The sequence below is a fragment of the Danio rerio genome, chromosome 23, assembly GCF_049306965.1.
Source record: "Danio rerio strain Tuebingen ecotype United States chromosome 23, GRCz12tu, whole genome shotgun sequence".
Classification (NCBI taxonomy): Eukaryota; Metazoa; Chordata; class Actinopteri; order Cypriniformes; family Danionidae; genus Danio; species Danio rerio.
Genome location: NC_133198.1, coordinates 39,334,197 through 39,347,500, shown reverse-complemented (window position 1 = coordinate 39,347,500; position 13,304 = coordinate 39,334,197). Strand labels below are relative to the sequence as shown.

Sequence of the window (13,304 nt, the reverse complement as noted above, 5' to 3'; positions counted from 1 at the left end):
TCTGCTAAATGTTAATGTAACTACTGTAGATTCATAAAGTGGTGTTGCACATCAAGGTTTGCGCTTCATCATGCCCAGCATCCTAAAAAAGTCAGGTAAAAAAATAAAACATTTACCAACAGATCAAAGGTGTAAGGAGGAATTGGTTTAAGAGGAAAATACAAAATGTTAAAAAAAATAAAAATAAAATCGCTTACCATGTACTCCCTCACTTAGGGGCTTTGAAGATGCATTCACACCTTTTTTTCCACTGCTGATGTTCTAAATGACATGAAATGAAAATTTATAATTTACTAAATAATTTGTAGTTACAATTACTAGTAATTTTTACTGTACATCATTTTAATGTGTGTATAGGCATCTAAAGGCATAGTACCTGGATGATCCACAGTCTCCTCCGCCAGATATGGGACTTTAGAGGTTGAGCTGTAAACCTGTGAGGGAGAAAATAGATGTGAGTGAGCAAAGATTTTAAATAATAAAATATAATAATATAAATAGCAAACTACTAAACTTAAAAATTTAAACATGTTAGATGACCAAACAAATAAGCTTACATTAAATATGTTATCATGCTAGATGTCATCCTAAGTGTCACATATGCTTTTTTGCTGATTTTTTTTTTTTTTAAGTTAACAGGCTTGAATAATACAATTAGATAATAAATAACAATGTGCCAACACCACATTTTAATTGTTATAATGTAAGTTATCAAAACTGGCATTCAAACTCGACAAAATGCTTGACACTTATTTAAAATAAAGACTATCAAATCAAATAAAAAATCAAAACACTTTTATTGTCACATTATCAGCAGCACGTGTGCTATGATGAGTGAAAAGCTTAGACTATTCTAACATGACTATTCCTTACTACCAACGTTTGCAACTTTATTTTGGGGGAGTTAATATATACCAAGTATAAAATTTCACAGGAATGCAAAACAAACTATTCATTTATCGGTCTATAATGTGCAAAAGACACAGGGAACATGGCAATTTCATAGCAATACTATACACAAACACAACATAGTATTACAAGAGAGTACATTTATGATTCAAATGTTGTCACAGCCTCAGTATAAATACTTAAAAAGTAAAAAAAAATCTCACCTGTGTGTCCACATTGGGGAAAGCTTTGTACACGTTCTTAATTTGTACTGTAATCTTCCTCTTTTGATTCCCATAATATGGCGCCGAGCTGAGAGTGATCGTTGTGGTTTGAATCTTCTTACTTCCTGTGTTGTTTTGAAACTGCGCATGTGCAGATATTACTCCACCTATTGACCAAAATGCAGTACTGCAGAAGCAACACAACTCCCTTTCATTCACGTTAATTAAGCGAGCTGTTTAAATGTGAAAACTTACTTTTTCTAATTTTTTCCAACACAACACTTTTATTTTTAATACACAAACATAAGCGAATTGTTTAATTTTAACATAGTTACATTCTTTGGTCCAACTAAAGCCATAATTCATTTTTTTGAGTGTGTTGTGGAGAGAGAAAGAGAGAGAGCCGCAAACACATTACCAACGAGGGGGAGGCGAGAGCTGCGATACACACACAGATGCGGCGCAGGGGTGCCAGAGATACGCAGAGGGAAGTGAAGCGTTATATCACAGCGATAAAGAGATGAAGAGGTGCTGAAAACTGTGCTAGTGGCAGGGCAACCCGAGTATGACCCAAACTATTTTCACATGCCATACATACCAAAAATTGCAGTATGTTTCCCATTATGGAGCATCTCATTGGCGTGCTGCATGAATCATGGGTAAGCAGAGGGAACGCCGCACTGTGAACATCTCACATAGCACACCTGTTTATACTTGGTGCTATCCATCAAATAGCCAGTGGCTGCTGCTCGCCAGACCAGACAGCTGTCCTTCAGGTCCTCTGCTTGCCCTGCAACAGGTGTTTATGCAAACATGACCTGTGCACGAAACCACTAGACTGAATGATTTCAGCATTGATAAACTGCTGCTATTTTACTAGTGTAAATTAGGGTTGTGACTTGAAATAAAATCTAAATAAGATCAAAATGGTAGACAAAGGCTGTGATCATGTGCATCTTGTAAGGGAAGCACGGTTGTGTAATCGGTAGTAAATTTTCTCTAAATAGATGGCCCTGGTTGTATTTATCAACTGTTTTTCCCCTACTGTTGTTTGTTCTGTGGTTCTAAACTACCTGACAAAAGTCTTGTTTTTGATCCCAGTTATAAGAGCAACAAATAATAGCTTAACTTCTTGATCATTGATCATGGCAGAAAGTCGATTTTTTTTATAAGAATCATCTGTTGAACTGCATCCCAATCATCACAAATACTGCAGAAAGCTTATTGGAACCTGCATGGATCCAAGGTTCTCACAGAAGTCAGTCAAGTTTAGTGGAGGAAAAATCATGGTTTGGGGTTGCATTCAATGTGGGTGCATGTGAGACATCTGCAGAGTGGATAGCAACATTAACAGTCTGAGGTATCAAGACATTTGTGCTGCCCATTACATTACAAACCACAGGAGAGGGCAAATTCTTCAGCAGGATAGCGCTCCTTCTCATACTTCAGTCTCCACATCAAAGTTCCTGAAAGCAAAGGTCAAGGTGCTCCAGGTTGGCTTGGCCAGCTCAGTCACCAGACGAACATTATTGAGCATGTCTGGGGTAAGATGGAGGCATTGAAGATGAGAGTCCTGCAAGAACGCTTTCTTTGCCATAGATGACTTTATTAATAAGTTATTTGAGACATAGCAGAGATGGATGCAGACCTCCAAGATTATGGGAGTCATACACAATATCAACTCCTTATTTCCACTGCACCATGACTTTATATTCTATACTGTACATTATTTCTGTTAAGTGACAAGACTTTTGTCTAAGGAAAATCAGACTTTACTGTGCTAATTATATAATTAAAAATCAAGGCATGATCATGTTTTTATTTGGTAACGTAAGAGTAATCTAGAGGCCTTTGCCTTTCAAATAAGCCACTTCTGATACCAAATTATCAACTAGAAGTCAACTTAATATTTGTTGTTCCTAAAACTTGGATAGGCAACAAAACTTTTGTCAGGTAGTGTACAGTGAATCAGAAAAAGCTTTATCAGGTATGTTTACACAGAAAAGGAATTTGTTGTGACAGAAGTGACAATGTGTTTAGTTTCTTTTTCATTTTATCATATGTTCTGTCATTTATATTTATATTTTTGGTTGTTTGATTAATCTGTTAATCTCTCAGTTATTTGTTTTATTATTGTTTGTTCAATTGCTCTATTATTGCTCTATTATTTGTTTGAATGGTTTTGTCTGTTGTTGGTCTTGTATCTTTCTTTTTATCAAATCTATGATTTGTTTTGTCAGTCTGTCTCTGTCTGTTTATTCTATTTCAATTCAGTTCATGTTTTTATCTATAGCACTTTTACATTGTAGATTGTGTCAAAACAGCTTAACATAAATGTTAATTAAAACTGTGTCAGTCCAGTTTTCAGGTTTTTTTCAGTACATTAAACATTCTGTCCATCATTAATGTCAGGGCAGTATATTGTAAACAAAACCTTTGCCTTTTTGTATTTTTCAAAACATTTCAGTTCAAAATATCAATAATGACAATTACTGTTCATTACAATTCTACTTATATTCACGTTCACATAGCAAATTCTAAATCCTAATCATTTTTTTTCTATTGCAAATTGAAACTTGAAGAACCTTTTCAATTCATCTGCTGTGTCTAGCGTGTCTTAAACGAGCAAGAACAAAAGAGTTGTTTGTCTGCATCTTGCTTGTGATTTTTGGCCCTGGGCCAAATGTGTTCATTGTCTATTGTCTTCCAGAGTTTAGCAGAGTTTAGTTCAGTCAGACCGCTGATGATGTCACCGCATCACGCACAGATGTTGCCATAACAACAGTCTTATAGTAGGTCTTCATTGCTAATTAACCCAGTTGTATTAACGAATAATGCAACAAGATGAAGTCTAGACATGCAATAATCTCCTGTTTATCTCCAATCCCTCTGATTATCTTTCTATTTCCTCACTTGCTTTCTCTCTCACATGCCTCTGCTTTCCCTTTTTTCCATATTTTCTCTCTTTCTCTCTCTTTCACTCTCGCTCTCTCAATTCAAGTTTTTGGCATGACCTATACTCTCAAAAATCATATATTATTATTAGCAGTATTATATATTATATACTTATTTATATTTGTTTTATCAAAACAAGCTTAGATTTGTCCACCTGTCAGGTTTTGGACCACATGGGTGTTTGGAAATAACACACTTCGTTATTATTGTTTATTTATTCGTTTGCTGAAAATTAGAACTAAATTTAGAAATAGTTTTGAAACAAGTCTTTGCGCTTAACAAACTAATTATTTAGGCTAATGGATATCTGTGCGTACAACACGTTTACTAATTCACGAAAGAGAGAAAGTGAAAGTAAAGACTAATTAGAAGAGGCTCATTTTTATCCTCTCGCTGCAGATGGTTTGTTTCACTGTTTTCTCGCTAGTGAATTGTTCAGTTTTTCCACTTACAAAGTTCACCATGTAAATAGCAAATGCGCCATGACTCTTAAGGCACACCCAGACCATAACTAATTAAGAGAACAAGCTCAACACTGTTAGACCATGCACCGTCGCACAAACCACAATTTTCCATCCTTAAAATAACAAAAGTGCATTGAAACACGCCCTTCACGTTTTTGCACCCTGCGCTTTAGACTTTGCACCTAAATCATTAAAGAAGAGCCACTATTGTCTTTATATCACCCCAATATGACTGTGGACACACTACACACAATTCTGTCCAAACAGCCTACAAAAGATGATTTTATCATAGGAAATTTTTGAACATAAAAACATTAAGTTAATTTAATCGATTTGTGTTGGGACAAATGTGAATAAATTGGGTGCAACCCAGCAGTTACTGCCAAAACATTCACAGCAGAAAAAATACAATGCAATTATTATTTTATTAATTAGTAATGAGGATAACAAAAATACAATTTAAAATTAATTAGAAAAAAAAATATATACATATTTATACATACAGAAAGCAATAAGATACATCTACACTCAAGTACAAATACTCTCTCTATTCAATTAAATTCAATAATTGCCTTATTGGTATGACAAATGTTACAAATGTATTGCCAAAGCATTTATGAAGTTTATATTAAAAAGAGCATCCTATATATACTATACATCATATAACATGGTAAACACAGTAAATAGTAGTATTATAATATATTTCTATAATAATAATCATCATAATAATCATAATAATAATAATTATAAATCAGAATAAACTGTACATTTAACAATCAACATTTATGGATAAAACAGTAATAATAAATAATAATAATCTGTATATATACAATGATAGCGACGCAGTGGCTCAGTAGGTAGTGCTGTCACCTCACAGTAAGAAGGTCGCTGGGTCGTTGATTCGATCCTCGGCTCATTTGGCATTTCTGTGTAGAGTTTGCATGTTCTCCCTGCGTTTGCCTGGGTTTCCTCCGGGTGCTCCAGTTTCCCCCAAAGTCCAAAGACATGCGGTAGGTGAATTGGGTAGGCTAAATTGTCCGTAGTGTGTGTGGATGTTTCCCAGAGATGGGTTGCGGCTGGAAGGGCGTCCGCTGCGTAAAAATGTGCTGGATAAGTTAACAGTTCATTCCGCTGTAGCGACCCTGGATTAATAAAGGTACTAAGCCGACAAGAAAATGAATAAATGAATTTACAATGATTTTAAATATTCTAATTAATATTAATTTAATAATTTAGAATAATCTAGATAAGTGTGTGTCTCTCAATTCAATAAATTATTTTGGCATGACATACTTAGGCACATATTTCCAAAGCATTCATAGCAGAAAAAACATTACTGTTATCATTATTATTATTATCATTATTATTATTATTACTATTACTATTGATATTATTACTATTAGTAATACAGATATAAATAAGTACTAAATAATAAGAATAAAAATACAATTATATAATAAAAAAAAATGTATCAACAATCAAATACATAGATATACAGATACTCTCTCTCACTTCATGACAAACTTGGGTACATATTGCCTAAGCATTCACAGCCGAAAAAAGACATTACTGTTAATATTATTATTATTATTAATAATACTAATAATAACAATAATAATAAAGATTGAAATAAGCAATCAGTAATAAAATAATAATAAATACATTTATAAATTTTCTACATACAAAAACCATCAAATAAATGCATATATTCAGATACATTCTCTCTCTCTCTCTCTCTCTCTCTCTCTCTCTCTCTCTCTCTTTTTGATGGATGGATCGCTCTTGTACTTCCAATCTGCTATCTCTGATGCGGTTAGGGTCTCTGACGCTGCTGCAGGCGGAGGAGAGGGAGAAAGAGGGAGGGAGGGGTAGCAGAGCAGGACGAGGACGGGGTGATGTGGAGGACACGACATCTGGAAAACAAGCAAATGAAAACGAATGCTCGGGCACCGCAGACAGCACGTGCCGCGGAAACAAACAAACAACAGCCACTCGGTTAGCGTCAGCTAGTGCGCCTCACACACCAACGACATCAGCGCGGGCAGCTTGCCTTTTTAAAAAATAAATGAATAAAAATAAAAAAATACATTTAGCTTCGAGTCTAAACCCGAACGCATTGCATGCAAGTGTAGATCACTCTGTCAGGCTGTCAGTGTTGCAGGTGAAATGCAGGTTAGTGACCGGCAGAGGGAGCTGTTTGCCTCGGCCAGGCTTTGAAGCGCGGTGTCCTGTACCTGAATGTTAATGAGTTCCGTGATGATAATTGAATAATCCGCGGATACAAGTTTATAATTCAAATTAATAGATGCAATAAATGAAGCTGTGCAGACAAGTGCTTCATTAACGCACACAATGTGGTGATCTGTGAATGTCACAGTGTTTTTAAATGATAGTTGCTTGTGTTCCACCTGAACACGGGGACATTGAGCTTTGGCTTTATGGTAGTTTTTTTTTTTTTTATATCTGTCTGCCTGAACATTTACAGAATATAATCTATATGTCTGTCTGTCTTTCTGTAATTTTATGTGTGTCTGTCTTTTGCTCCATATGTCTGTCGTTCCATCTAACTTTCCATCCATCTATCGATCTATTATTCTATCCATCTTTCATTCTACATCATCATTCCATCATTCTATTATTTGTTCTATTTGCCATTCTTTTGTTTTACCTATCCATGTTTCTATAATTTTATCTTTCCATCTTTCTATCGTTCTGTCTATTCATCTATCATTCTATCTATTGTACTGTCTGTCTGTCTGTCTATCTATCTGCCTGCCTATTGTTATCTGTTGTTCTATCATTCTATCATTCTATCTTTATTGTTCTATATATATTATTAGTCATTCGTTCTATAAATCATTCTATCATTTGTATATATTATTTTCCCATTCACTCTATATATCATTCCATCATCTATAAATTTTTTGTTCTAACTATCATTCTACCCATCTTTCTGTCTGTCTGTCCGTCCGTCCGTCCATCCGTCCATCCATACATCCGTCCATCCATCTATCCATCCATCCATCCATCTATCCATCTATCCATCTATCCATCTATCCATCTATCTATCTATCCATCTATCTATCCATCTATCTATCCATCTATCTATCTATCTATCTATCTATCTATCTATCTATCTATCTATCTATCTATCCATCTATCCATCTATCCATCTATCCATCTATCCATCAATCCATCTATCCATCTATCTGTCGTTCTATCGTTCTATTTATGGTTCTATATATAATTTGTTCTATATATTATTCTACAATTCATTTTTTTATTGTTCTGCTGTTCTACCTATCTTTTTACTTATCCATCTTTCTATAATTTTCTCTCCATCTTTCTATCATTCTATATATCTATTGTTTCATCTATCTCTATTGTGCTGTCTATCATTCTACCAGTTATTCTATCTATTGTTCTAACTATCCATCTTTCTATCATTTGATCTATCCATCTTTCTATCAGTCCATCTATCTATCCATCTATCTATCTATCATTCTGTCTGTCTATCTGTCATTCTGTCTTTGTCTATCGATAGTTCCATCTATTGACCGTTCCATCCATCTATCGTTCCATCTGTCTTTCCTTCGTTCCAGTCTGCCTGTCTGCCATTCTGTGTATTTGTCTGTCTGTCTTTCTGTCTACCATTCTATCGATCTATCTATTTATCATTCCATCTGTCTATCTATCATTCTGTGTCTACCGTTCTATCTGTCATTCTGGCATTGGTTCTATTTATCATTCTAACTATTAAACATTAAGATATTCAGCATTTATGTTTTAGGTTTTTCTTTTCTTCAAGGCTTGTGGAAAACAAACTGATAAAAATGCAATAAAGTTTGATGGTAGATTTAATTTGACCTATTAATAAGCTGTACAGTCTGCTCAATGAGTTGTTCAGTACAATATGTTTTTCCAAATAAATTCCCATGGCCTCAAATACTTCTAAAACCATGAGTTATGTAAATTAGAATGAGGACATTAGGACCCTTTTCACTTTTTTTGGAGCACAGTAGCAGGTAAAATGGGGGATGATTGCAAAAGTTAGTGTTCTCTTTTGCTCCAACAGCAAAAGAAAAAATAATCTAAGTTATTTGCTGACTCATTCACCTGCTGGGTTTGAAATTTGATTTCTTATATAAAATAAAAAGCAGCAGCAACAAAAATATTATGCAAATATAAAAAAATACAACTCCGAATCTAATGATTGGGTTGGTAAATGTAGGTATTAGTTGTTAACTACATTTAGTTTATCTTGAACAAAAAATAAATAATACATTTATTACTTTATGCTATTATCTTAGCAAATGAAACATTGTATAGTGTCAGCAAAATATAGTAAATAAATACAACTAATGTATAAAATCAATTTATTAAATAATAAACTACAGCTTTCAGGTTTGTATCAATGTGAACCCTTTTTCACATTTCCGGGTTCCTCAGCATTGAAGTCGTCATAGTTGGGTAAACTTAGAGCGCAGTAAATGGGAAAATATAGCAAATAGTTAATTTATAGTTATATTTGCTGAAATAATAAAAGTAAAACTCCATGATGGTGTTATCAAGACTTTCAGAGAAAGGAAAATATTGTGTAGGACTGATAATGACAGAAGTTTTAACAACTTCAGATTTAATGTCCTGCCCCCAATACGTTTCATTAGTAACACCTCACACAAGCGGAATTAGTTTATTGTAATTTGATGCAAATATAATATAACACATATGTGAATATATATGTACATAGGTTTTTTTTAAACAATCTAAATATTAAAAACTTTAGACTATTTAAGATTAAGATGAACATTGAACAGGTCCATGTACCTGCCATATTTAATTAGACGCAAATGCAAAATTTGATAGAGAAAACTGTAGTCTGTTCAATTATCATTTTTCACAAAGTTTGATGATGTATTTCCTCTGATTTAGCACACAAATTATAGAAAAACTCTATCTCTTAATATTCATTATGCCGTGTATTTAGTGAATATGGTTATTCAAAACTTTGTGTTAGTCGATAAATAAGTTCAGGCTATAATTGTAATTACTATTATTTTTATTTGTTTTATTGTATTATTATTTTTAACTACGTCATAACAATTTTATGAAATTGGTCCATTATTATTATTATTAGCTGTATTACTAGCAGAAATGAAAATAAAAATAATTATAATAATATGTATAGCCTGAATAAATTTATTGACGATAACACAATAAATATAACCATATGCACTATACACAAGGCATAATAGTTATTCAATTTCCCTGCTAAATTAAAGAGGAAATACATCATCAAACTTTGAAAACTGTTAATTGAACAGACAGTTTTCTGTATCAAATTTTGCATTTACGTCTAATTAAATGTGGCATGTACATTGACCAAGGTCCATTAACACACATTTCAATTAAAATAAAATAGATAATTAGCAATAAACCATAAACAGAAACAATCAGGTTAAAATATATTTTCTTCATTATATAACTGCATAATTTATTACTGCGGTTTGGTAGCACAGGATGTAGTTCACCCAAAAATGAACATTGTGTCATTATTCACTCATTATTCACTTGTTCCTTGTTTGAGTTTCTTTCTTCTGTTGAACACAAAATAATATTCACTGTATAATGCTGGAAACCTGTAGTTATTGACCTCCATAGTATATATATATTTTTTTTGTGCTAAGGACATAAATTGCATCCAGTTTTTAACATGCTTTAAAATATTTTATGTTGTGTTCAACAAAAGAAACTCAAAGATTTAAACCACTTTAGGGGGAGTAAATAGTAAGTAAATGTTATTTTTGGGGGAACTATCTCTTTAATAGTGCAGCATGTATTAATTCAAAGTCAACCTTCTAGTTTTGTCTTAATTTTTGCGGCATTTCACTCATATTTATAGGAACAAATGATGTGAATAACTAACATAAACACTTTCAGAACCAGTTCATAAGTTTGCAGTGCACATTTGTTAGTGGCTCAGTCATAGTTCACCCAAAAATTTCAATTCTGGCATTTCACTTATCGCAAACCAGTTTGGGTTTTTTTAAAACAAAAGACGATATTTAGAAAAATGCTGGAAATCTGTAGCCATAGAATTCCATTTTTTTCTCTACTATTTAAGTCAATAGTTACAGGTTTCCAACATTTTTTAAAATATCTTTTGTGTTCAACAGAAAAAGAAACCACTTTAGGGAAAGTAAATAGTAAAATATCCATTTTCATTTTGATCCCTTCAATCAGTCAATGCCAGTCTTCCCAGACGTTTCTTTGATTCTCCAGGTGAGAAGAACATGTAACGCTATATGTAGGACACTGACCTAAACTGCTTGACCCCTGGCGAGGGCGGTCAAAAGTCAACTCACTTGACATCTTTGGCCAAATCTTACAACCAAACCAACCTGGTCCAAATGCTTTGACACATGAGATAAACAATATCCAATGTGGGGACTTTTAAAATGACACATGGAAGTAATCTGTTCATCTGCGCTCAGGGCAAAACCATTTTTAATTTCACTGGAGGATAAAAAGCCAGTGGCGGAGCTCCATCCATTTCGCACGGTGCCTTAATTTCACGGGGAAAAAATTGGCAGTCGATTTGTTTTTTTGAAGATCCCTCCATTGATAGTAATTAAATTTGCTCTTGTCTCTCGTTTTTTCCGTCTTTTCTCCATATCTCCTCCTCTCTTCCCCATCTGTATGCCTCGACTCCCTCTTCTCATTCTGCGTCTCTGTCATCTTTCACTGTCAGGCGGCCGCTTCGAGCCATCGACCTCTGCTCTGAGCCCCGGTTCAGCAGCGGGTCAGCGGAAGGAGGGGGGCACTGCGTGTTATTGGGGGGTGCCAGTTTCCTCTCCTCGCCACCGTTACAGCTGCTGCTGCCATGGAAACTGCTTTGCAGACCGAGGAAGGACCCGCGTGTGGATACTTGCAGATATAGAGTTAGAGAGAATGACATGCACGATAATGGTGTGTTATAACAGGGCCCTGTTGTGCTTTAAAGCAGGTTTAACTGCATAGGTGAAAATAATGTGGGATGACCGTAGGTTTTGACCTCGCTTTTTTGATGTTGTGTTTGGTGGTAAATTTAGTCTGTTCTTGCAGGATACAATGGGGGTTTTGTGTCATAATGATGACTGATATGCAATTTAAGGGTACAATGTTAAAAAATACGGAAATTGTGAAGATAATAATTTACATATAATGATAATTAAGTAATTATAATAATAATAATAATAATTACAACAATAATCTTTGACTTATTTAAATGTTTCCCAGTGATGGGTTGCAGCTGCAAGGGCCTCCACTGCATAAAACATACGCTGGATAAGTTGGCAGTTCATTCCGCTGTGGCGACCGTAAAGAAAATGATTGAATGACTTATTTAAATGGAAATGAAAAACAGTACAATTATAAAAATGTTACTGAAAAACTACTGAAAAATGCGGTCTTATAAACAAAATTAATAATACTAAATGGAACCAATAATAAAATCTAAATAATAACTTAAATTTAAAGTTAAATTTGTCTTATTAGATTCAAATTTGTAAAGTAAACTATAAATATAATTACTTTAAATATACTATAAACTATAAATAAATACTAAAGCAGAAAATATTTAATCAAGCTCAATATTAAATATAAATAATTCAATTTTAAAATGGCATGTTTAATTTCTTTTTTAAATATATTATATATTAAATTATTTACCAATTATACACCACATTAGATTTAAAATGTACAGTTTAAAATATTGATTATGTGATTTGCTAAATATTTGCAAGAAGAATATTTTGTTACAATATGTTACATTGAAAAACAGTAAAATTATAAAAATGTTGAAACACTAGTAAATAATGCAAATAAACAAATAATAAAATTTAAATAACATAACCTTTGCCAAATTTTTCAAAATTCTAAATATAAATACTATAAATATACTTAACAATAAACAATACTATAAATTTGAAAGCTAAAGCAAAAATAATAAACATAGATTAATATTAAAAATAAATAACAAAACATTTTAAAATATAGCATGTTCCAAAAATTGTTAAAATATAGTATATATTTAATTATTTACTAATTATAAACCACATTACATTTAAAATATACAGTTTAAAAAATTATTATGAGATCTGCTAAATATTTACAAGAATAATATGCAACATTTTAAGGGTAGAATATTAAAAAATAGGGAAATTGTGAAAATAATAATTATAATGATAATTAAATAAGTATAACAATAATAATAATATTTGACTTAGTTAATTGGAATATTATTTTAATGATACTTTTGTTACAAATTGTTACATTGAAAAAAGTACAATTATAAAAATGTTGAAACTACTAAACAATTTAGTCTTATAAACAAAATTAAAAAAAAATAAATAACTTTGAAAAATTTGAATCTAAAAAGACAAATTTAATAAGTCATAAATATAAATACTATAAATATACTATAATATACAATAATGCTATAAATACTAAAGCAGAAAATAATTAATCAAGCTCAATATTTAGAATGAATAAATAAAAATAAATAAATATTGCATGTTTTTTAAAATGTTTAAATATATTATAAATTTAATTATTTACAAATTATGAACCACATTACATTTAAAATGTACAGTTTAGAAATATTGATCATGAGAAGTGCTAAATATTTAAAACAATATGCAATATTTTTATGGGTAGATATAAAAAATTGGGAAATTGGGAAAATAATAATAATATATAATGATAATTCAATAATAATAATAATAACATTTGA

At 32.3% G+C, this 13,304-nt stretch overlaps 2 long non-coding RNA genes across 3 annotated transcripts in view; one reads left to right on the top strand and one right to left on the bottom strand.

Annotated features, from left to right (window-relative positions):
• The window catches only part of LOC141380533 (uncharacterized), a 1,990-nt gene extending 749 nt beyond the window's left edge, over nucleotides 1–1,241 (bottom strand). Inside the window, exons 1-4 of the long non-coding RNA XR_012398670.1 lie at nucleotides 1,113–1,241; nucleotides 377–434; nucleotides 198–261; nucleotides 1–82 (exon numbers count right to left, since the gene is read on the bottom strand). The exon at nucleotides 1–82 is cut by the window's left edge and continues 749 nt beyond it. This is a non-coding gene — a long non-coding RNA (uncharacterized lncRNA). The remainder of the gene's footprint in view (nucleotides 83–197; nucleotides 262–376; nucleotides 435–1,112) is intronic.
• Nucleotides 1–13,304, top strand: part of si:dkey-81p22.11 — a 168,305-nt gene that overhangs the window by 35,985 nt on the left and 119,016 nt on the right.